The following is a 25,743-nucleotide window of genomic DNA, read 5'->3' as shown; positions in this document are numbered from 1 at the left end:
TACGCACTGCAGTATCTAGATGGTTAAGAATGGAAAACCTTTACCAAATTATTTCAACAGATTTAGTGAGTTTGGAAGCCTTATTTAGTGAATTGAAAATTCTGTACATCTAAAACCAAACAAATATCATTTAAAAACAAACAAGCAAATTAAAAAATATTTTTTGTCAGGTCAGGCATGGTGGCTCACACCTGTAATCCCAGCACTTTGGGAGACCAAGGCAGGCAGATCACTTGAGGTCAGGGGTTCGAGACCAGCCTGGCCAACATGGTGAAATCCCATCTCTACCAAAAATACAAAAATTAGCTAGGTGTGCTAGAGCACACCTCTAGTCCCGGCTACTCTGGAGGCTGAGGCGTGAGAATCACTTGAACCCAGAAGGCGGAGGCTGCTGTGAGGCTGAGATTGTCCCACTGCACTCCAGCCTGGGTGACAGAGTGAGACACCATCTCAAAAATAAAACAAAAAAAAAATTGTCACAAAATAGGTAAGCAAATAAATTGTAAGTAGTATCTGTTTGCAGCAGAAGATATTCGAGTCACGTGGCACCAATTACGTTCGTGGTGGTGAATCCCTACGAGTCTGCAGCAACCTCATTTCTTGCCCCCTCAGAAGAAGGAATTTGACGGACGGGCATAAGGCAGAAAGACAGACTGAGGCAAGTTTTAGAGCAAGAGTCAAAGTTTACTGAAAAGCTTTAGAGCAGGACTGAAAGGAAGTAAAGTACACTTGAGGAGGATCAAGAGGGCAACTTGAGAGAGCAAGTGCTTGGTTTGACCTTTTAACTTGGAGTTTTCTAGGCATGCTTCCGGGGTCTTGCATCCCTTTTCCCCTGATTCTTTCCTTGGGGTGGGCTCTCGGCATGCGCAGTGGCCTGCTAGCACGTGGGAGGTGAACATGCCCAGTGTGTTGACTGGAGTTGTACGCATGCTCACTTAAGGCTTTCTTCCCTTACCAGCTGAATGTTCCTAGCAGCTCATATACCAGTTAAACACCACCATTTTTCTCTTAATGCATACAGTTGAACCTACCTGCCCAACTCCTGAATCTTCTCAGGAAGCAGCGTCTCATAGCTTCAGGTGTTTTCTATTTATTGGGGGCCTGCCTTTCCCTGGCACTGGCTGTGACCAATCATTATTTTAGAGAGACAATTAACAACTGCCTGACCATCACCTGATGATCTCCTGACATGCCTGGTGTGGCAAGGGGGAGCCCTCTCCAGTCCTGATCATGCCTGGCTAGCTACCTACTGTAATATATCCATATGGCTTTCATGATTTCATGAGATAGAAGGGAATTTAAATTTTTTCTAAGAAGAATTAGGAAAAATGAGAAAATGCACAGGTTTATTTTTGCAGGACTGAGAGACAGTTATGGAAATCAAAAAGTATTTGCATCTATTAATCATTAATAGATCACCTTTATTCAGACAAATAGGTCTACAGATGGAACACTATATAAACATATAAAAAGGCTAAAGATACTAATTTCATTAATATTTTATTAATCAAATTAATATTAATATAAAGTTTTCTGAGTTGCTCAAATGTAACAATTTATGGAAGACCTGTTGGTTTTAGATACTGTTATGCTAAATCATTCTTTTGATAACATCATACAATTTTGTTTTCTAAGAAAAATGTGGATCATTTTATCTACATGGGAATGACTGTATTTTATTGCTTGGTTTGCCATTAAACATGTTTCTTTATGGGCTATCAACTTCCCATTCAGTCTAGGTAGATTTAATTTTCAGCATATATAGGTGGCCTCAGCACTCTAATATTCTGACTTTTCTTCAAAAGGAAACAGGAGCAAATATTGCATTCTCAATATGCCTTGCACTTTGATCAAAATCTTTCAACCTGACAGATGGAATATACAGACACCAACCAAACTAAATACGGCAATACATCTCTCACCTAGGTAAGAAGCCCAGAAGGCCAAACCCCAAGGTCTGATTCAGTCATTCCTAAACAGTCAAGACTTAATCAAGGACGACCACCTTCCACTTAAGACAAACTAGAAAAAGCCATATATGCTCTCCAGCCAACCACATAAGATGCCCTGTTTCTCCCTAAGCCACACCAAACTCAGCTTCTCCATACCAACAACCTCTAGCCAGAGCATATCTGAAACCTTCTCTTTCCCCTCCTTCCCCCCAACCCACTATAAAACTTTCCCACACCCCTCTGTGCTTGGAAGCATTGGGCAAACAAAAGTGATGATGGCCAACTCCCTTGTCATAGCAAGCCCTGAATAAAGACTGTATTCTCAACTGGATGGGCTTCACTTATTTCCACAAATGTATCCTTAAGGCTACCTTAAAAATAAATAAACAAACAGGCCGGGGGCAGTGGCTCACACCCGTAATCCCAGCACTTTGGGAGGCCGAGGTGGGTGGATCACCTGAGGTCAGGAGTTCGAGACCAGCCTGGCCAACATGGTAAAACCCCATCACTACTAAAAATACAAAAATTAGTTGGGTGTGGTGGTGAGTGCCTGTAATCCCAGCTACTTGGGAGGCTGAGGCAGGAGAATTGCTCGGACCCCATAGGCGGAGGTTGCAGTGAACTGAGTTTGCACCATTGCAGTGCAGCCTGGGTGACAGGAGTGAAACTCCATCTCAAAAATAAATAAATAAATAAATAAATAAATAGAAACAAAACTTACTGAAGGTAGAATTTCTTCCTCCTACTCCCCTGGTTTCTGTAAGCATGGACTTTTCTATTTTGCCATTTTCTTTCTTCAACCTGTGGAAAAGGAACATGTTACATGATTGATGACAATAGATTAGTGTCAGTTTCCTATTTAAGTGGACTTCAGCTATCAAAAGTCATAAGCATGGGACTTTGAGGATATCTCTTCTTCTTACAGACTAAATCGGAAAGGTGATGACCCTGGTTAGTATGCCTGTGTCTTAATCAGCTCAGACTGCTATACGGTGTCACAGACTGGGTGACTTACTAAACAACATGAATTTGCCTCTCACTCTTCTGGATGCTGGAAGTCCAAGATCTGGGTGCCACCCTGGTTACTGTCAGGTTCTTGTAAGGGCTGTCACGAGGTTGCAGGTGGACATGTTCTTGTTATACCACCACAGGCAGGAAAGAGGACCACAGAGTTCTCCGGGGTCTCTTTCATAAAGATACTAATCCTATTCATGAAGGGTCCACCCTCATGACCTGATCACCTCTCAGAACCTCACCTCCTAATACCATTACATTAGGGGTTAGGATTTCAACATAGGAATTTGGGAGGAGGACACAAACATTCAGCCCATCGCAATCTACAAACTCCAAATTTCCTTGGTGCAAGCATTCAATGAGTGCTAACTGGAGGGTAAGGGTATCTTTAAACCTAGAATTCATAAGCAAGTACGGAAGTGTTTTTGGATTCTATCTGCCTAATCATTTGGATGTAGGAAAGATTTTGAGATACTTATAAGTACCAGTAACATGTCCCCCTATTTCGTTTTGTTCTATTTTCTGACATTAAAAAGAGAGAGAGAGAGAGAGAGAGAGAGAGAGAGAGAGATGACTTCATCTTTCTCTGCTTCACAGAACAGAATTCTGACCATTATAAATCCTGTTGGGTTCATAAGAAGTTTCAGTTTTGTTGAATAAGCTCTGTTATTCATTTTTTTTCTCCCAAATGCTTTGATTTTTTAAAATGTGTTCTCACTTTTTTATTCTTTGTAATTTTACAAATTTATAAGTTTTGCATTTTCAGTGTGTGAGTGTGTGCAAATGAGCTTAATGTGCTTCTGTTAATTTTTACAGTGTTTGCTGCTGTGTTCCTGCTAGGCTGCTAAAACCAGCTTGGAAAAATGTCATCGCTGTTACCTGGGTATTAAGGAAATTATTGTTTTTGTAATTCTCTTGTAAGAAAAATAGTCATGTTTTAACAAAACAATAACATGCCTTGTGTTATTTTACTTTAGATCACTGGGTTAGCATGGAAGTACTCAGAGGAACACCAAGCCCATGGTTCCAGAGATACTCCAGGGATCAGGCAGTGGGGTCTGGGTGTGGGGATAAAAATGTCAAGCCCATGACAGGCATCTTCATATGAGAACAGATTTATTTACTTTGTCTGAGACTTGAGGACATTTTTGTTCTTTCTCATATTTCACCCCTTTAATATTGATTGGTTGGATTGATTGATCCAGTTTATGGAAATATATCTCATGATATATGGAATGATGAGGCAAAAAACAAAGGGAAGATGTTTTATTTCCATGTCAGGATAATTTGAGAGCTCGCTCTGAAGTGAGGCGAGTGCTTACAAATGATGCCAAAGGTGTAAGTTGCCGGTGAATTTTGCTATATGATTATGGGAGCGTGTTCCTAATGTTCTTACAGTTTTTATCTCCCAGAAACCAAACAAAAAGTAGAAATAATGAGGGAAGCAAAAGTATATTTTTAGTGAGACTCTGAGTTGGAGAAAATCTACAAATTTCAAATAATATATGACTACTGCCAAAACCTGAGGCCAGAACACCCCATGTGGGAAGCAGTGACGGTCCTGCCAGGAAGGAGTGGGAGTCATGAGGGGCGTAGAGGGTGCAAATTCATTGGTTTCAATGGAACAAATGCTTAACTAGTGCTTATTATGTTCCTGGGATTTTTCTAAGTGACTTACAAATATGACCTCATTTAAACCTCATAACAACCCTATGAGGTACTATCTTATCTACATATTACAGGTAAACAAAAAATGAAGTACAGAGAGTCAATGGTGATCACTGAAACTGACGATGAAGATTCCCTTTAAATGAGAGGGCATGTGGACAAAACCAATGACTGGGGAGAGAGAAAAGATACAGAAAGCGCCCAGAGAAACCCAGAGTTGTGCTTGCAGAAAATACACTTTGTAAGGATATGCAAGTTACCTAGGTAAGCAGTTAACTGTGCCTGGGTAGCGAGGGCTACAGAAGCCATGTGGCTGTACCAGCTGTCAAAGTTCCCCTGAGTCTGGTAGGTTATGGGAGTCAGAAGAGATGAGGAAGTTACACAAAGCAGGTGCAACTATAGGTGGAGAGTCCCTTGCTGTAGCAACAAATTCCTGACCCCTTTCTTCTCCAAAGGATGTGTCTGCTCATAGTTTTCTAAAAATCCAGCTCATTCAGAATTAAGCAGTGAAACAAGAAAAAAAAATAAGCACAGTACAATAAAATTGTAAAAGAAAAGTTAAATTGAACTCAAAAACTCTAAATCTACTATCAGTAGACACAATAGATGAATAGTGTAACCAAAATTGCAGTATGAAACAAAGAAAAAAACTGATGAAGCAATCAAACATATACATAAAAGAACAAATTTAAAGACCAGATAACAAGAAAAAGGAGAAAACAAAACAAAACAAAACGAAACAAAAACCTAAGGAAAGGAATTTTTTAAAAAACAGTTTACAAATAAAGATGAAATAACAAGCATAGAATGGAAGAGACATCATAGGTTTGCATAGTAAGTAAAGGAACAAATAAAGGAAACATAATGAAAAAAAAAAAAAGAACTAGAGAAAGTGTGTATAGATAACAAGCACCCAAAGGAGGAATTCTCCCCCAGTTGTAGTTTAAATTGTATTATATTTAAACTACAATTCAAGAAAGCTTTCCTGAAATAAAAGAAGATTAAATCTGTACATTGAAAAAATACACTGTACACCAGGGAAACTTGATCCAAAACAGTCAATACAAAAATATATTCTATTAAATACTGGGACTTTAAAGGTAAATATATATCAAGAAGTTAAACAAATATATCAGCCTCTTACAAAAAGAGGTTGATAAGCAAAATTAAAAACCAGTTTGTAAAATTTTAAGCAAAATTAAATGACAAACATTGGAACATTATCTTTAAGAAAATCAAGGAAATAAATGGTAAGTCAAAGTTTTATTTTCAGACAAAACTTGAGTTAAATTTAATTATACTCTCTAACAGATTTGAATTTTAACAACTCAGTGACTATTCTTCCACTGAGCTCATTACGAGAAAACGCCAGAGGAGAAACCCCTACCAACCAAGAACCAACAGGAAAAACTGCAGCAAAGACCCAGTGGTGGGATCTGAGCATATTTAACTGTAGGTCAATACAAAAATAGAAACCAGAGCAAAATAATCAGAATGAAAATAAATATTGTAAACTACAAGAATGTAGAAATGATAGAAGTAACAAAATCATGACAACGGAGGAGAAGATACAAAGTAAAATAAGCCCAGTGTTACGTTAATGCTAGTAGCTACAATTAAAATATTTAATTTCTTAATGGCATATTCTCTACTTTTCTCTCAATCATAGAAACAGGAGTATTAGAATCTCTATTCATAAGGGTAGATTTGACTATTTCTTATTTTAGTTCAGGTGATTTTCATTTATATATTTTCAAGGTATGCTATTAGGTACACACAAATTCAGTATTATTTTGACTTTCTGATAAATAGATTCTTTTATCATTGTTAGATATCCCTCTTTATCTATAATGTTAATTCTGATCTCTTACTCCACTGTTTCAGATAATAACTGAGCCACTCCAGCCTTCTTAGGGCTTGCATATCTACTTTTTCATTCTTTTACTTTTATTAAATAACATTTCTACACTTTTATACATAAAGCACATCTCTTACAAGCAGTAGACTTGAGCCTTGCTCATTTAGTCAATGTGACAAACTCTCCCTTTTTATTCAAGAGTGTAGTCTACTTATATTGAATGTAATTATTGATGTTGTTGTGTGTAAGTTCAACCAAAATATTCTTTTCCTACATTTCCAGTTTTTGTTTCTTTCTTTTTTCCTCCTTTCTGGAGTTATTTGGATTAATTCAGTATTTTGTGTTTCATTTTATCTCTGGCTTTTTGACTCCATATCTTTATATTTCAGTGTTTTCTTAAGACATTATTATATGAATCCTTATCACAGTCCACTTTCAAATATCATATCGATGTAAGTATAATTGAAGTGTAAACATACTTCCATTTACCCGCTCATTGTTGTCATACATTTTAGTTTCATATATGTGCCGTCCTTACAATTTATTATTAGTTTTTGCTTTAAAGAGTCAATCATCATTTTAAGATAATAAATGAGAAAAATGCCTTTTACATTTAAAATTGCCAGTGTTTTTTATTTTTTATTTCATATTTATTTATTGATTGATTTTTGAGACAGAGTCTCACTCTGTCACCTACGCTGGAGTGCAGTGGTGCAATCTCAGCTCACTGCAACCTCCACCTCCCAGGTTCAAGTAATTCTCCTGCTTCAGCCTCCCGAGTAGAGTAGCTGGGACTACAGGCGTGTGCCACTGTGCCCGGCTAAATTTTTATATTTTTAGCAGAGATGGAGTTTCTCCGTGTTGGCCAGGCTGGTCTCAAACTCCTGACCTCAGGTGATCAACCCGCCTCAGCCTCCCAAAGTGCTGGGATTACAGGCGTGAACCACCACACCTGGCTGCCATTGTTCTTTAGCCCTTCATGTAGATCCACATTTCAGCCTGGTATCAGTCTGAGAGATGCTTTCTCTGGTATTTCTGGTAGGGAAGATCCACTGAAGATGAATTCTCTTGGTGTTTATTGAACTTAAAGTGTTTCTGTTTTGCCTTCATTTTTGAAATTGAATTACGGGTTGAGAGAGTTGTTTTGTTTTGACATTTTAAAGGTGCCAATCTCTATTGTCTTTTCCCTTGAATTTGTGATAAAAAGATGGAGGTAATTTGCATTATTGTTGTGCTACATATAATGTGCCTTCACAAATTCCATTTGACTGCATTTAAATATTTAAATGTAAACATATACAAATATTTCATTGTCAAATTGGTTTCAGTAGTTTGCCAATGAAGTGCCTACATATTGTATTGTTTGCATTAATTGCTCTAAGAGTTCCTGTTTGTGTATCCAGATATTGTGTTTCATTTAGGATTATTTCAAATGATTTTATATCAATAAATAATTATTTATTGAGTGCTTTCCAGGTTCTTGGCATTATTTCTAGGATTGCAACTCATATACAGTGACTATTAAACATGATCCCTGTCTTTAAGGATCTCACAGTTTTACTAGGAAATAAGACACACTGGAAGCAGGGCATTGCAAATATTACTGCATAAATTATCAGATGTGACTGCACTTGGAGTGCTTAGCATTTATTTATGAATCCCAGGAGACAGAAAAACATTCTTCCCTGTCTGTGAAGGTTAGGAGAAGGGAAACAGTAGCTGCTGTTATTGTTACTGTTTTTTTTCTAGATTCATGTAACCATTACCAGCAATAGATGTAGAAGAGTGAAAGCCACTGTATTTTCTTTCTTTGTGCTAGAAATCATCATCTGTACCATCAGCATTAAAGGAATAAGAAAACAAAATGAAATAAGATTCAAATAAATTAAGTCAAATAAAATAGAGTGATTGCCTTGTCAGCTGATCCCAAGTGCAGCTCAGGAGTCCCTCTAGCCTCCCACTGAGAAGTGTTGAGTCAGTCCTGACCAGGGAATAATGTAAATCAGCTGCTTCACCTTCTCCAGGTAATTGATCTTGCAGTCAGTGTTGTGAGCGTGCATTAAGACCCAGACTGCAGTGTACTGAATGCATCTGCTAGTTTGCAGCCGTTCAACTCCTTCAGTGTTTTAGCTGAACCCATTTTACTGGGCGTCTGCTTTGTCTCATCTGCCTAGAACTAAAGTCTCTCCTCAGACCTTGAGCCTCCTCTGAATCCTAATTTGCACTGTACCATTATTCCTTTTTTTGGTGGGGAGGGGGTGCGGGGCGGGGGGTGCTTTCTCCAAAGGAAGGGGATTATGAAAGATACAATTTGCCTGTGTCTAAAATTTTAACACATTCTGATAATTTATGTCATGGTGATGATAGGGTAGAATCAGAATAATTTGAAATCAAGGTTATCTTAACAAAGCTAGTATGTATATTGTTAATTGTGGTTTCCCCAACAATATTTCAACATCTGGACAAGTCACTCTGAACATGCATGCTCATTTTAAAGTTTTTATATCTTTATGATTTTTTAAAATCCTCATAGGAAACAAAATCTCCCAATTAGAGAAAACTCTTTTGTATACTCAAAGAACATCTTAGCAGCTCTGAGTCCCCAATTCCTCACACTTCAATTCCCCACAGGGTAACATAATGAGGGTCAGATGTCCTTGTACCTGAACCATAAAATTATGAGACCCAGAAGCCATGAAGAGCACCTGGCACATCTGTCTTCCTCCACGAGAGAGAGAGAGAGAGAGAGAGAGAGAGAGAGAGAGAGAGAGAGAGAGAGAGAGAGAGAGAGAGAGAAAGAGAAAGATTTTTGCTTTGCAATGTAAGCAGATGCTTTCTGGGAGAGTAGAGGAGAAGGTCTATTAAGTTTTTTTTATTACTCTTAGGATGTAATCAGAGACCTTAGAGGAGATAAGCCTGTACATTCCTTTTTCTTTCTCTCTTTTTTTTTTGAGACAGAGTGTTGCTCTGTCGCCCAGACTGGAGTGCAGTGGCTATGATCTCAGCTCACTGGCTCACTGCAACCTCCACCTCCCGGGTTCAAGCAGTTCTTCTGCCTCAGCCTCCTGAGTAGATGGGACTACAGGTACGTGCCACCACGCCTGGCTAATTTTTGTATTTTCAGTAGAGACAAGGTTTCACCACATTGGCCAAGCTGGTCTCGAACTCCTGACTCCGTGATCTCCCCGACTCGGCCTCCCAAAGTGCTGGGGCCTTTATGTTCTTTTGAGGCAATCCACTACATCTAACTTCCAAGGCATACTTATCATTCAATTATCTTTTTATCAAGGTTTTGTTTTGTCTTGTTTTCTTTCTTTTTATTTTACTTTAAGTTCTACGGTACATGTGCATAACGTGAATGTTTGTTACATAGGTATACATGTGCCACGTTGGTTTGCTGCATCCATTAACTCCTCACTTACCTTAGGTACTTCTTTTCAAAGAAGACAAGATGGGAAATATTCAGGGAACATCGTCACCTCTCAACAACATCAAGGTCAAACTGATTAGCTTTTACAGGTGGCCCCTGACTTACAATGGTTTGGCTTAAGATCTTTCAACTTCATGACTGTGTGAAATCCATCCAATAGAAACACGCATTCAGTGGAAACCCTATTTTTCTGGTGGTGCTAAGCTGTTGAGCCACAGCTCCCAGTAAGCCACTCCTTTTCGACTTAGGATATTTTCAATTTAAGATGGGTTTATTAGGACATAACCCCTTCACACACTGTACTCCCCATCTGTACTCCCCAAACTGCCAGCATTACATTTCTCCTACTGTCTTGGACATCCTTCTTATCTACCAACTTATATGTCACCTGTCAATCATTACTACTGTCTTTGCATAATTTGCATTATGCAAATGCACATAGTTTCTATGCTTTCTTCATTTCTCTCATGTCTTAACTGTCTAGTCTGAGTTCCTTCTCTCTTTATCTAGGATTCAGCACTGGTCTCATCAGGACATATTTCTCAAAGTCCAGAGTGTCTCATCCTCAAAGCTACCAGGGTTAAAACATGCAAGCCTTCAGACAGGCCCTCGAAACCACCTATCTAATATGGAATGCCAAAGAATTATGAAGGGAATGGAGGAAAAACAAAAGAAAGCTTTCATAAGGCTATAACCTAAATTACATTTAAATGGGTGCAATGGCCGGGCATGGTGGGTGGTTCATGCCTGTAATCCTAGCACTTTGGGAGGCCGAGGCTCTCTTTCTCTCTCCTTTTCTTTCTTTCTCTTTCTTTTCTTTTCTTTTCTTTTCTTTCTTTCTCTCTCTCTTTCTTTCGTTCTTCTTTCTCTCTCTCTCTCTCTTTCTTTCATTCTTCTTTCTCTCTCTCTCTCTCTCTGGAGAAGAGACAGATGTGCCAGGTGCTTTTCATGGCTTCTGGATCTCATAATTTTATGGTTCTTCCCCTGTGGTACAGGGACTTCTGACCCTCATTATGTTACCCTGTGGGGAATTGGAGTGTGAGAAATTGGGGACTCAGGGCTGCTAAGATGGTCTTTGAGTATATAAAAGAGTTTTCTCTAATTTGGAGATTTCATTTCCTATAAGGATTTTTCTATTAAGATTTTTAAAAATCATAAATAAAAATATAAAAACTTTAAAATGAGCAGGCATGTTCACTTGAGGTTAGGAGTTTGAGACCAGCCTGGGTAATATGATGAAACCTTGTCTCTACTAAAAATACAAAAATTAGCCAGGTATGGTGGTGCATACCTGTAATCCTAGCTACCCAGGAGGATGAGGCAGGAGAATTACTTGAACCTGGGAGGTGGAGGCTACATGAGTGGAGATCATGCCATGGCACTCCAGCTGGATGACAAAGCAAGATCCTGTCTCAAAAAATAAAATAAAATAAATGGGTATGATGGACCAAATGTGTGTGTGCCCTGAAAATTAATATGTTGAAATCCGAATCTCCAATGCGATGGTATTGGAGGTGGGGTCTTTGCAATTTGATCAGATCATGTGGGTAGGGTGCTTGTGAGTGGAATTAGTGCCCTTTATAAAAGAAACCCTAGAAAGCTCTCCTGCCCTCTTTTCAATACGTGAGAATAAAACAAGAGGACTGGAGCCTGCAACTCGAAGGCCCTCACCAGAATCTGACCACGTGGGAGCCCTGATCTTGGATTACCAGCCTCCAGAACTGTGAGATACACATTTCCACTGCTTATAAGCCACCCAGCTTACGGTACTTTGCTATGGCAACCCAGACCAGCTAAGACAATAGGTAAACTGAAAAGTAAAGCAAAGTATCATATTTGGTTAATTGTGGACAAAGTATACTGTATGGCTCGCTGGAAAACTATAATAGCATTTGTAATATTTTTATGTGGACAAATGTTGAGTTTTGGTTTCCAAACAACATTAAATATACTGTAGAATGCAGTGTTATTGGATATTTGAGACTTCTAATTTATATAAAATTAGAAACCACAGCAATTAATTTTCTAATATGAAGAAGTAGTAAGAGGAAAATGCCACATCACATTAGTGTCTGGATAAGTCTTCTGGTCATTAAATACATACATACCAGCATGCTTAAGTGTAATTTATTTATGAAATTAGAAAATGCAAACCTAGCAGAAAGCTAACAAAACAGTGAAAGCTACTGTCTCCTATTTCAAACTCACATACAGCATCTGTCTCTTGCCTTCATTCTCTCTTTTTCTACATCTAAGTGTGTGTGTGTAAATTATTTTGTATACTATTTGGTACTTCAAAAAAATTTACAGGTGTGTGTGTGTGTGTGTTTGAGAGGAGTACTTTAATGTCAACTGTACCTTGTTACATATTTCATTTTAAGTGGATACAGGGGTAATATTAACGCAATACAATTTCATTATAGTTTATATCATAATTTATATAACAAAAGAACTATTGGTGAGTATATTAGTTGTTTTCTTATTTTTTACAGTATGTTTACAATCAATATCTTTATACTTTGATAGAGGCATTAGTTTAAATTCTTAGCGTTAAGATTTTCAGGTAAAGTGACAATTGCATTTTATAATTTTCATATATTTTTTCAAATTTTCCTCCATAGTGTGCAGCAATAGCTACATATTTCCCCAAACACTCGCAACAAACCATGGAGAAGTTAGACAACAGGACTCAATGAGGGATAAATGGCTTTGGATATGGGTGATCCTAAGGCTTTTAAGGAAGATATGAACATGATACAATAATTAAATGTTTATGCACATGTCCGCCTACTCACATTCACAAATGAATATCAAACTTTAAATATTAAAAAAGTAATTGTTAACACATGTAAGGAGATTGAAAAGATAACACATTTTACACTACTGTAGTGCTTAATTTTTTTAGGTGTGCATGCAGTAATCTTACCCTATAAAAATAATTATAGTGATGTAAAAATATACACTAAAAAAGACAAGAAAATGGAACAATAAGACAATTCTGAACAGCTGCATCATCAATAGAAGGGCAGATCAGAGAATAAAACTATTCTTTATGAAGAAAAATTGGCTTCAATGGGTAGAATAAATAATAAGAGATAATATTTAATTTAAAAAATGTAAAAGTGGCATAGCTATGCAGATTGAAAGGGTTTCCTATGTCCAGAAAATTCCAGTCAGGAGAAATACACTCAAATTGTTCTGAATTACAGAGATAAAGTAAAAATCCTACTAGCATCCAGTAGATATAAACAAACAAATACAAATAATGAAAATCTAAAGTAATAAAGATCCTATGAAGGAATGCAAACTAGCCTACTTCACATTTCTCCTTTGCACCGTTTTATGTAGATTATACCAACTTTTACATAATTCTTTAGGAATAACAGTATTTTTTCTTAAGCAACTAAAATTCTTATTAAACAAGGACAGTACAAATATAATCCAAGGTTAGTTTCTTTTCTGTATCTCTTTATGATTCAAAGTTAATAAGAAGAAATACAATTTAAGTTGCAGAATAGGATATAGTGGCTATGAAGCAAATGGTAATAACCACTGAGTTCACCTAAGAAAAACGTTAAGTATAAATAATTAAGAAACTACTTTAGCTAATGGATGCTGGGCTTAACACATGGATGATGGAATGTTCTGTGCAGCAAACCACCATGGCACAAGTTTATTTATGTAACAAACCTGCACATCCTGAACATGTACCCTTGAAATTAAATAAAAATTTGAAATAAAAATATATTTTAATACAAAATATAAACAGTAAAACTTACTGTTAAAATTTTAAAAGGATATTGTAAAAATTACCATTTGTAAAAATTTTATCTTGAATTTTCAAATGATAATGGCAAGGGCAATGTTGCAGGATGCTTGAAAAGAAAGACACAAAATACAGTACATTTCTTCTCTTCAAAATGGAAAACTTAGGCTGGGCATGGTGAGTCATATCTGTAATTCCAGCGCTTTGGGAAGTTGATGGAGCATCACTTGAGCTCAGGATTTTGAGACCAGCCTGGGCAACATAGTGGGAACCTGTCTCTACCAAAAAAAAAAAAAAGCCAGGTGCGGGGAGCAGCATGCGCCCGCACTCTCAGTTTGGGAGGTTAAGGCGGGAGGATTGTTTGAGGTTGGGAGTTCGCCAGTGCAGTGAGCTGTGATGGTGCTGCTGCATGCCAGCCTCTAACAAAGTGAGACCTTGTCTCACAAACAAAAACCAAACAACCACAATAAATAACAACAATAAAGGAAAGCTTAAAAAATATACAGTTTCACTATTGACATTAATGAACAGAAAAGATAGAAACAATACATCTTAATCGTAAATAGTATAAACACAATGTTACATTATTATAGGTATATAACTTGACAATCCAAATAAATAGCCAAAAATACTGGAGGCAAATGAAGGAATAAAATTCTACACTCAAAAGATGACAAGAAAACAAAGAACAGTTAAAACAATAAAATGAAAGCTAGAAAGCAAAATAAACAGAAAGGCAAAAAGAATAAACATATTAGTTAATAATGAATATGAATTAATTAAACTCTTTTTATGTGAAATACTGCTTCTTATATTGAAATTCAACACCTAATTAAATGCCAATTTTAGGCGACCTATTCAGAAATGCAACACCAAACAATTATTGGAAGGTAAAGCTTTTTGTTAAATGACCTATTTTACATTATCTCCACTTCTTTATGACATCTTATTAAAATGCTAGTGAAATAATTTAAAAGTTATAAATATACAACAGCAAAAGGAAGAGGAAATAAAAGGACGGGAGATTTTAAAACTATTTATGGAGGAAGGGAAGTGGAGAACTGGCAAAGTGGAAGCTGGATCCTAGATACAGAATGCCTTAGCAGGATCCTAGATGCAGAGTGTCAAGCTGGATTCTAGATACAGAGCACATCAGTGAGATCCTACATACAGAGTGCCTCAGGGGGATTCTAGATACAGAGGGCCTCAGGGGGATTCTAGATACACAGAGCCTCAGGGAGATCCTATATCAGAGCGCCTCAGGGGGATCCTAGATACAGAGCACCCCAGGGGGATCCTAGATACAGAGCGCCTCAGGGGGATTCTAGATACAGAGTGCCTCAGGGGGATCCTAGGTACAGAGCGCCTCCATTGATTCTAGATACAGAGCGCCTCAGCAGGGTCCTAGATACAGAGTGCCTCAGTGGGATCCTAGATACAGAGCGCCTCAGCAGGATCCTAGATACAGAGTGCCTCAGCTGATTCTAGATACAGAGCGCCTCAGGGGGATCCTAGATACAGAGCGCCTCAGCAGGATCCTAGATACAGAGCGCCTCAGCTGATTCTAGATACAGAGTGCCTCAGGGGGATCCTAGGTACAGAGCGCCTCCATTGATTCTAGATACAGAGCGCCTCAGCAGGATCCTAGATACAGAGCGCCTCAGCTGATTCTAGATACAGAGTGCCTCAGCAGGATCCTAGATACAGAGTTCCTCAGGGGGATCCTATATACAGAGCGCCTCAGCGGGATTCTAGATACAGAGCGCCTCAGCGGGATCCTAGATACAGAGCGCCTCAGCGGGATCCTAGATACAGAGCGCCTCAGCGAGATCCTAGATACAGAGCGCCTCAGCGAGATCCTAGATACAGAGCGCCTCAAGGGGATCCTATATACAGAGTGCCTCAGCGGGATTCTAGATACAGAGCGCCTCAAGGGGATTCTAGATACAGAGCGCCTCAGCTGATTCTAGATACAGAGCGCCTCAAGGGGATTCTAGCTACAGAGCGCCTCAGCGGGATCCTAGATACAGAGTGCCTCAGCGGGATCCTAGATACAGAGCATCTCAGGGGGATTCTAGATACAGAGCGCCTCAGCTGATTCTAGATACAGAGCACCTTGGGGGGATTACAGATACAGAGTGCCTTAGCAGGAAACAAATATGGAGCCATATCACAGAGGTACTTGCTATGTTAGGATTGCTTAGGAGAAGGGAAGTGGCAGTGAGGTGTTTGGCAGGATATTGCGATTCCATAGGAATCTTCATAAAGAGGAGTCAATGCCCTCCCTTTCCTGGACACAGTCCACACAGTTAGCTGTTAACTTCATAGAATAAAAGAAGCAAAACCACATCCTTTTTTTTTTTTTTTAAAAAGCTAGTAATAAAGATAAAGAAATCCCAAACAGAAAGATTTACCTCTGAAAAAAGTGTTTTCAAAATCTGGGGAGAATTACCATAGCCCTGTGTTAAAATTCATGAATTGTGGTCTGTTCCATGTGCATGAGAGTCCAAATCCTCTTTTAGAATTGGCATAGAAAAAATGTATTTGCCAACTAAATGGCTGTATACTGCGTATCTGAGGCCAAATAAACTACACAGCAAGGATGTCAGATCTGGCACAGTAGTTGTGCCTGAAGTTATCATGAAGTGAGTTTGCAATGGTTAAGTCATCAACTCAGATCATGTGTCCAACATAACATTCTTCTTTCTCAGTATAAAGGAAATAGCTATCGGTTATTTGGGGGAAATTACCACGCTTACTTACTACAACATTGCAATCCTTCCTACTACAGATCCAGCTACCTCTTCTGTTAACTACCTTCATGTTTGAGAACTGGCTTAGATCCACTCTCAGTATCCTGGTTGATGCTTGATTTCTTCTGCTGGTGTTCTTTGAACAGTGGTATAGAAGAAATTGTGTCCCCTCCCAAAATGTGCATGTTGAAGCCCTAGCCCCCAGGGTGACACTATTTGGTGATAGGGCATTTAAGAAGGTAATTAAGGTTAACTGGGGTCATAAGGGTGGGGCCCTGATCAAACAGGACTGGTATCTTTACAAGAAGAGGCAGAGACTCCAGACAGCTCTTGCTCTTTTTCTGTCTTTGATTGAGTCCAGAACCAAGGCCATGTGAGAACACAGCAAGAAGGCCTCATGGTAGCAGGGATGGAGGTTATGCATGGGATCAGCAACATGGACTTCCACTCACCAAGGCTGACCTGGCTGTAGCCACTGTTGAGTGCCCAATTTGCCAGCAGCAGAGACCAACACTGAGCCCTCAATATGGCACCATTCCTTGGGGTGATCAGCCAGTGACCTGGTGGCAGGTTGATTATATTGGACCTCTTCCATCATGTAAAGGGGAGAGATCTGTCCTCAGTGGAATAGACACTTACTCTGACACTTACTCTGGAAATGGGTTTGCCTATCCTGCATGTAATGCTTCTGCCAAGACTACCATATGTGGACTCATGGAATGCCTTATCCACCATCATGGAATGCTCAGTTTACAGCTAAAGCAGTGCAGCAGTGCACTCATGCTTATAGAATTCACTGGTCTTATCATGTTCCCCATCATCCTGAAGCAGCTGGATTGACAGAATGGTGGAATGGCCTTTTGAAGTCATAATTACAATGTCAACTAGGTGACAAAACTTTGCCGGGCTGGGGCAAAGTTCTCCAGAAGGCTGTTTATGCTCTGAATCAGTGTCCAATATATGTTCCTGTTTCTCCCATAGTCAGGATTCATGGGTCTAGGAATCAAGGTGCAGAAGGGGAAGTGGCACCACTCACCATCACCTCTAGTGATCCACTAGCAAACATTTTGCTTCCTGTTCCTGCAACATTATGTTCTGCCAGCCTAGAGGTCTTAGCTCCAGAGGGAGGAATGCTGCTACCAGGAAACACAACAGTGATTCCATTAAACTGGAAGTTAAGATTGCTACCTGGACACTTTGGGCTCCTCCTACCTTTAAGTCAACAGGCTAAGAAGAGAGTTACAGTGTTGTCTGAGGTGATTGATCCAGACTTTCAAGATGAAATCAGTCTACTATGCCATAACGGATGTAAGGAAGAGTATGCATAAAATATAGGAGATCCACTAGGGCATCTCTTAGTATTTCCATGCCCTGTGATTAAGGTCAATGGGAAACTACAACAGCCCAATCTAGGTAGGACTATAAATGGTCTAGATCCCTCAGGAATGAAGGTTTGGGTCACTCCACCAGGAAAAAACAAACAACAACAACAACAAAAAACTCGACCTGCTGAGGTGCTTGCTGAAGGCAACGGGAATACAGAACGGGTAGTAGAAGAAGGTAGTAATTGATACCAGCTACAACCACGTGACCTGCTGCAGAAACAAGGACTGTAACTGTCATGAGTAGTTCCTCCTTCTTTTGTTAAAAACATGTTTGGCGTGTATGTGCTTATACTAAGAAAACATCTTCATTTTATTTCCTTTTCCTTTATCATGTGACATAAGATTTATTAACTTCGCATCAGCATTTATGGATTGTTAACTTTATGTAATAGTATTTGGGTTGGTGATTGGTGCATTTCCAGTTGAACAAAGGACAGTTGTATTATGTTAGTCGTAATTATGACCTTATTATTGTCTTTATTTGCAGATTATGTATGATCTCGGGAGATGTGTATGGGTTCCAGTTGACAAAAGGTGGACTTGTGATGGCTAATGCTGAGTGCCAACTTGGTTGGATTGAAGGATGCAAAGTATTGATCCTGGGTGTGTCTGTGAGGGTGCTGCCTAAGGAGATTCACATTTGAGTCAGTGGCTGGGGAAGGCAGATCCACCCTTAGTCTAGTGGGCACAATCAAATCAGCTGCCAGAGAATACAAAGCAGGCAGAAAAATGGGAAGAGGTGAGACGGGCCTAGCCTCCCAGCCTACATCTTTCTCCCATGCCGGATGCTTCCTGCCCTCAAACATCAGACTCCAAGTTCTTCAGTTTTGAGACTCAGACTAGCTCTCCTTGCTCCTCAAGCTTGTGGACAGTCTATTGTGGGATCTTGTGACCATGTAAGTCAATACTTAATAAACTCCCATATAGATAGATAGGTAGATATAGATTTCATTGATCTTCAAAAACAAAACAATTACAGTAAGTGTGCCTTGATTAGATTTTGATTTGAAAAAACATATTTCAAAAAGTAACTTTAACATGGGTATTTGGTAATATAAAGATGATATGTCAATGACTATGAAAATAGCATTTTAGTTATTTAGAAAATATCCTTTTTGTGTTTTTGATCCTGAAATATTTAAAGGTGAAATGAGATAAATGACATGATACCTATTATTTGTCATAAAAAATGCTACCAAAAGTGGAAAGATAAAATAATAAGACAAAAGTAAGCCCTTGGAAGCTGACTGGTGTATTGAGTTTTTCTTTCCCCTCAAATTTTAGATATTTGAAAATTTTTATACTAGAAAAATGTGATGAATGAATTAGATAACATAGAGTCAAAATGATTTAAAATCTTTTTATAATTGACTAGTGGAGGAAATAAAAATTGGTTATGTGTGCTGCACAAAGTAGGGAGGGAAGTGAAGAGGGTGTGACTAGTCAGAATGCCCACTCCTGCTCATGCCATTTGCTTCAAAGATGGGAAAGTAATTTAACCTACATCAACTTAAACATCCCTTTCCAAGGGAAACTGCTCTTTTACAACAGGGCTGTTAAACTAAGAAGATAGATATCTCCACCACTATTCATCTTTCCTACAACCTCTGAAAAACAAAAAAATACACAAGTCATCAGAACTGAGACTAAAAGATAAAATGAGTCCTGCCATTTTATCCTGAATCCCTGGATTCCAACACACCTAAAATTACTGTCCCCACATAGTTTCTAGTTACATGTAAGTTTTGCTTAAGATAGTTTAAATTCACTTAGAGTACTCCATCGTTGGCAACTGTGGAAGACTCAACAATAACTTGACAAAAAAAATTAGCCAAGTGAGTTAAGTGCTCAGAAATAGAACGAAATATAACTCATGCATGGTGATTATTTGTATCAATGTGGAGACCGATAACTAGACAAATAGAGATAGTAGGTAAGGTTATAGTTTTAGATTATACCAAATATTAGAGTTGGGATCTCTGTGCTTTTTAGATTATGGATCTAAAATATTCTTGATTATGGAATATTTTGTGTTGTATTAAAGTTTTAAAATTTTCAACATAATTTTTATTTTAGAAATATAAAGTTTTAATATTGAAACATTTTAAATTACAGGCATACATTGTTTTATTGTACTTTGCTTGATTATACTTTGCACGTACTGCATTTCTTACAATTGGAAAGTGTGTGACAACCTTGCATGGAACAAGTCTTTTGACATCATTTTTCCAAAGCATGTGCTGATTTTGGGTTTCTGTGTCACATTTTGGTAACTCCTGAATATTTCAAACCTTTCCATTATTATTATATATGTTATATGTTATATTATTATATATTATTATATCTTTTTCATATTATTATATCTGCTATGTTGTTTTGGGGCACCATGAGCCACACTCATAAAAGATGGCAAACTTATAAACGTGTGTATTTTGACTGCTCCACCACCTAGAAATTCTCACATCTCTCTCCCTCTCTTTGGGCCTCCCTATTCCCTCAGCCACAGTGATATTAAAATTAAGCCTATTAATAACCCTATAATGGCCTCTAAGCATTCAAGCAAAAGGAAGATTTGCATATCTCTCATTTTAAGTCAAAAGCTAGATGAATAAGCTTAGTGAGAAAGGCATATTCAAAGCTGAGACAAGCTAAAAGTTAGGCCTCTCATGCCAGTTAGCAAAGTTGTGAATGTAAAGGAAAAGTTCTTGAAGGTAATTAAGTGCTACTCCATTGAACACACAAATGATAAGAAAGGAAAACAGCCTTATGGCTGATATGAAGAAAGTTTTAGTGGTCTGAGTCGATGATCAAGCCAGTGGCAACATTCCTTTCAGTCAAAGTCTGGTCCAGAGCAAAGCCCTAACTCTCTTCCATTCTATAAAGGCTGAGAGAGGTGAGAAAGCTGCAGAAGAGAAGTCTGAAGCTAGCAGGGGCTGTTTCATGAGGTTTAAGGAAAGAAGCTGTCTCCATAACATAAAAGTGCAAAGAGAAGCAGCAAGTGCTGATGGAGAAGTTGCAGCAAGCTATCCAGAAGATCAAACTAAGATCTTTGATGAAGGTGGCTACTCTAAACAACAGATTTTCAATGTAGGTGAAAGGGCCTTCTATTGTAAGAAGATACCATCTAGGACTTTCAGAGCTAGAGAGAAATCAATGCCTGGCTTCAAAGCTTCAAAGGATAGGCTGACTCTCCTGTTAGAGACTAACGTAGCTGATGACTTTCAGCTGAAGCCCATGCTCATTATCATCCTGAAATTCCCAGGGTTCTTAAGAATTATATTTAATCTACTCTGCCTATGCTCTGGACCAACAAAGCCTGAATTACAGCATATCTGTTTATAGTGTGGGTTACTGAATATTTAAAGCCCACTGTTGAGGCCTACTACTCATATAAAATGTTCCTTTCAAAACACTATTGCTCATTGACAATGGACCTGGTCACCCAAGAGCTCTGATGGAAATCTACAAATAAATGAATGCTGTTTTCATGCTTGATAACACATTTATCTATAGCCCATGGGTCAGGGGTCACTTCAATTTTCAAGTTATATTATTTAAGAAATACATTATATAAGGCTACAGCTGCCATAGACAGTGATTCCTCTGATGAATCCATGCAGTCTAAATTGAACACTTTCTAGAAAGAATTCACCATTCTAGATGCCATTAAGAACATTTGTTTTTTATGAGAGGAGGTCAAAATATCAATGTAAACAGGAGTTTGGAAGAAGTTGATTCCCACCCTCACAGATAGTATTGAGGGCTCCAGGATGCCGCTGGAGAAAGTAACCGCAAATATGGTGGTAATGGCAGAACTAGAATTAGAAGTGGAGCCTGAAGATGTGAGTGAATTGCTGCAATGCCATGATAACACTTGAATAGATTAGGAGTCGCTTGTTATGAATGAGGAAAGAAAAAGTCGTTTTCTGAGATGGAATCTACTGCTGGTCAAGATGCTGTGAACACTGTTTAAGTGACAACAAACAATTTAGAATATTATACTAAATGTAATTAATAAAGCAAAAGTAGGTTTTGAGAGGATTGACTCCAATTTTGAAAGACATTCTGCTGTGGGTAAAGTGCTATTGAACAGCATCTAATGGTATAGAGAAATCTTTTTTCGTGAAAGGAGGAGTCAGTCAATGTATCAAACTTCATTGTTACCTTGTTTTAAGAAACTGGCACAGTTACCCTGAACCTCAGCAAACTCCACCCTGATCACTCAGCAGCCTTCAACAATGAGGCAAGGACCCCCACAACCAGCAAACAGGTTATGACTTGCTGAAAGCTCATATGATAAGTAGCATTTTCTAGCAACACATTATTTTAAAATTAAGGTGTATACAATTTTTTTAGGCATAATGCTATTGCACATTTAATAGACTTCAGCAGAGTGTAAACATGATTTTTATATGCACTGGGAAAACAAATACTTGTGTCACTCACTTTATTGCAATATTCACTTTATTGAAGTGGTCTGGAAGCAAACTTGCAATTTATTTTGAAGTATGCCTGCATATAGATTCTTAATATTTTGAAAATATGTTCTTTTGAAATGTGTACACATATTTATATATTAAAGTGGACATTCTGGAGCTTATTCATGTCTTTAGCTATATTGTACAAGTTAAATAAATTTCACTTTTTTTTTTTTTTTTTTGAGATGGAGTTTTGCTCTTGTTGCCCAGGCTGGAGTGCAATGGTGAGATCTTGCCTCACTGCAACCTCCACCTCCTGGGTTCAAGCGATTCTCTTGCCTCAGCCTCCTGAGTAGCTGGGATTACAGGTGCCTGCCACCATGCATGGCTAATTTTTGTATTTTCAGTAGAGACGGGATTTCACCATGTTGGCCAGGTTGGTTTCGAACTCCTGAACTCAGGTGATCCTCTCGTCTTGGCTTCCCAAAATGCTGGGATTACAAGCGTCAACCATCGTGCCCGACCCCACTCTCTTTTCTTTCATTTTTATTTTTATTTTTGAGATGGAGCCTTGTTCCGTCACCCAGGCTGGAGTGCAGTGGTACGATTTCAGCTCACTGCAACCTCCGCCTCCCAGGTTTAAGTGATTCTCCTGCCTCAGCCTCCTGAGTAGCTGGGATTACAGGTGCACACCACCAAGCCCAGCTGATTTTTGTATTTTTAGTAGAGCCGGTGTTTCACCATGTTTGTCAGGCTGGTCTTGAACACCTGACCTCGTGTTCTGCCTGCCTCGGCCTCCTGAAGTGCTGGGGTTACAGGTGTGAGCCACCGCGCCTGGCCCCACTTTCTTTATTGAACCTTTTCTTCTGAACTCCAAACTCACACTGGGCTGTGTGCTCCACATCTTAGCATGGCTGTCTTAGGTACACTTACTATGTTTGAAGCTCCTGATATTCCCTCCCCTCTAAAACTGCTCCACTCGTCTTTCTCCTCTCAGATTTCCATCCTTAGTTATTCAGAAAAAGTCTTGGTATCCTCTTTGAGTTCTGTCTTTTCTTCAGTAATCCCATTTCCTTCTTCAGGTAGTCCTTTGACGGCACCTCAAACATGCATCAGAAATCTGGAAGCGGCCTCTCATCTCATCTTCTACCACCCACTCCAAGTCAAATTACTTTAATCTTTTACCTGGATCATTACAAACATCTCCTTGTTTTAATCCTTTTCCCCATACAATCTCTTCTCTAAACATTAGCAAGAGAATGGCTTTCAAAATCTAAGTCATATCGTGTCACTTCTCAATTTGGAATACACCAAGGAAGGCTCTAGAAGACTTGACTCTTCCACGATCTCTCCCTGTCTTCACTCTTCCAACTAGACTTGCCTCCAATATTCAAATGTCCTCTCTTGCCTCAGGGCCTTTGCACTGACCGTTTCCTTTGCCTGATATTCACGTCTCTCTTTCCTCCTTCAATCTTCACGCAAATGTCACCAATTCAGTGAAGCCAATTATAATCAACCTTTTAAAAATTTTAACCACACCACTAGCATTGCCAATATCCCCTAGCTGTGTCTTTTTTATTAGTATTCACCAACTTAATACGAAACACACAGTTTTTACTTCCATGAGAGAAGAAACGTATCTACATATTTTCCACTGATTTAAGTGTGAAAACAATATCAGGTCAGCAGTAGACACTTGGTATATCCACAAATATTTACGAAATGAATGAATGAAGAAAATATTCAGTATTAAAAGCAAGAAGAATATAAACCCTGGTAAGCATTTTGGGAGTTCCTAGGAGAAATGTACTGTGTTAACTGAGGATCAAGACAACATTTTATAAAATTTGCTTCATTAATAAAGTGAGTCTAGATAAAGTAAACTCTAAGTTATTTTTGTGATTATTGAATGCAAATAATTTCATGCTATTTAAGTGAAACATGACACATCATTAATGGGAAGGAAAAGAGAGAAAATGGGAACTGGAAAATATTTTACCCAGAAGACTTTATGGAAATCTTCTTCCAAAGAAAAGAGCTGAAATATGTGTCCCCGAAGAGAAGCAAGATTCAAGATTGAAAGTAAGAAGTATGTGTCCCATTGGAGAGCTGTGCTAACTCTATATTATATTAAGATCTTTCACATAATCGATATTAAAGGAGTCCCAGAGAAATGAATAAAAATCAAACTGTGGGATGAAGGTCTCTTAAATCTGATATCTTGAGTGTATAATAGAGACCTCATGGTATATAGAAGTTTCAATCTTTAAAAGACGTTAGTAGCTACTTAATAGAAGGGGAGAAGGAACAAGAGCAGTCTCTTGGTGCTCAAGTCTCTCCTGCCATATTACCCACAAATGTGCTATACAAATAGGAGCATTGCCTTGAAATAATGTTTGAAAATAGTTACAAAAATAGTTGTTGACATTTGCTGCTTTCAAGGTGGACTATATTGCAGCCCAATTATAATAGTAAAAAAATTAAAGAATTGGCACAGGGCTTATATATTAGTTGCAGATTTTTTTGTGCTGGAAATAAATTAAGGGTTGGCCTATTTGTTGAGTGTGTTGACTAGAACTCATAGACCAGATTAACGATCTGTATTTTAAATGAACATGTGCCTCAAGCTCTGTTGTGTCCTGTGTCTGTGTTTGGTCACTATTAATGCAATATGGATGATTAAACTTGCTGAATAGAAATTTATACATGAAATCTGTGAGACGAGTTTTTGCATTTACTGATAGTATCAAGTAAATCTGTAAAGCTGAAAATTTTGAGAAATTTTGAATATGACCAAAGATAATTGTAGAAAAATTGTCTACCCCATAAATGATTCTAGCACTAATCTTAGCAAACATAATTTTTTTGCTGTTGTTGTTTGAGATGGAGTCTCACTCTCTCATCCAGGCTGGAGTGCAGTGGCGGGATCTCTGCTCACTGCAAACTCTGCCTCCTGGGTTCACGCCATTCTCCTGCCTCAGCCTCCCGAGTAGCTGGGACTACAGGTGCCTGCCACCATGCCCGGCTAATTTTCTGTATTTTTAGTAGAGATGGGGTTTCACTGTGTTAGCCAGGATGGTCTCCATCTCCTGACCTCGTGATCCGCCCACCTTGGCCTCCCAAAATGCTGGGATTACAGGCATCAGCCACGGCACCCGGCCAGCAAATATAAATTTTCAACTTTCTCCCAAGCTGGGAAATAAATGGTTAAGAGATTTTACATTCATCAACATATTTTTATACCAAATAATCATTGTATTTTGTATCTTATGGGCAGTTTGGTTAACATAATTAAAGCTGAAATAACAAACTACAAGGTTGGCATGAAATTTTTAAAATTTGCTAACAAATAATGAGCATTTTTAATATGGTATAAATATTTTTAGTTATTTTGAATTGGAAATTGGTTCCATGCATGAATTCATGCTTGTGAGTATGTTCCTGCAAATATGTATATGGGAGAGAGAATCAATTAATATGCAGAGAGAGGCACAAAGTT

This window comes from Trachypithecus francoisi, unplaced genomic scaffold (genome assembly GCF_009764315.1).
Source record: "Trachypithecus francoisi isolate TF-2019V2 unplaced genomic scaffold, Tfra_2.0 Lachesis_group9, whole genome shotgun sequence".
Classification (NCBI taxonomy): Eukaryota; Metazoa; Chordata; class Mammalia; order Primates; family Cercopithecidae; genus Trachypithecus; species Trachypithecus francoisi.
Note: the sequence above shows the minus strand (reverse complement) of the source record.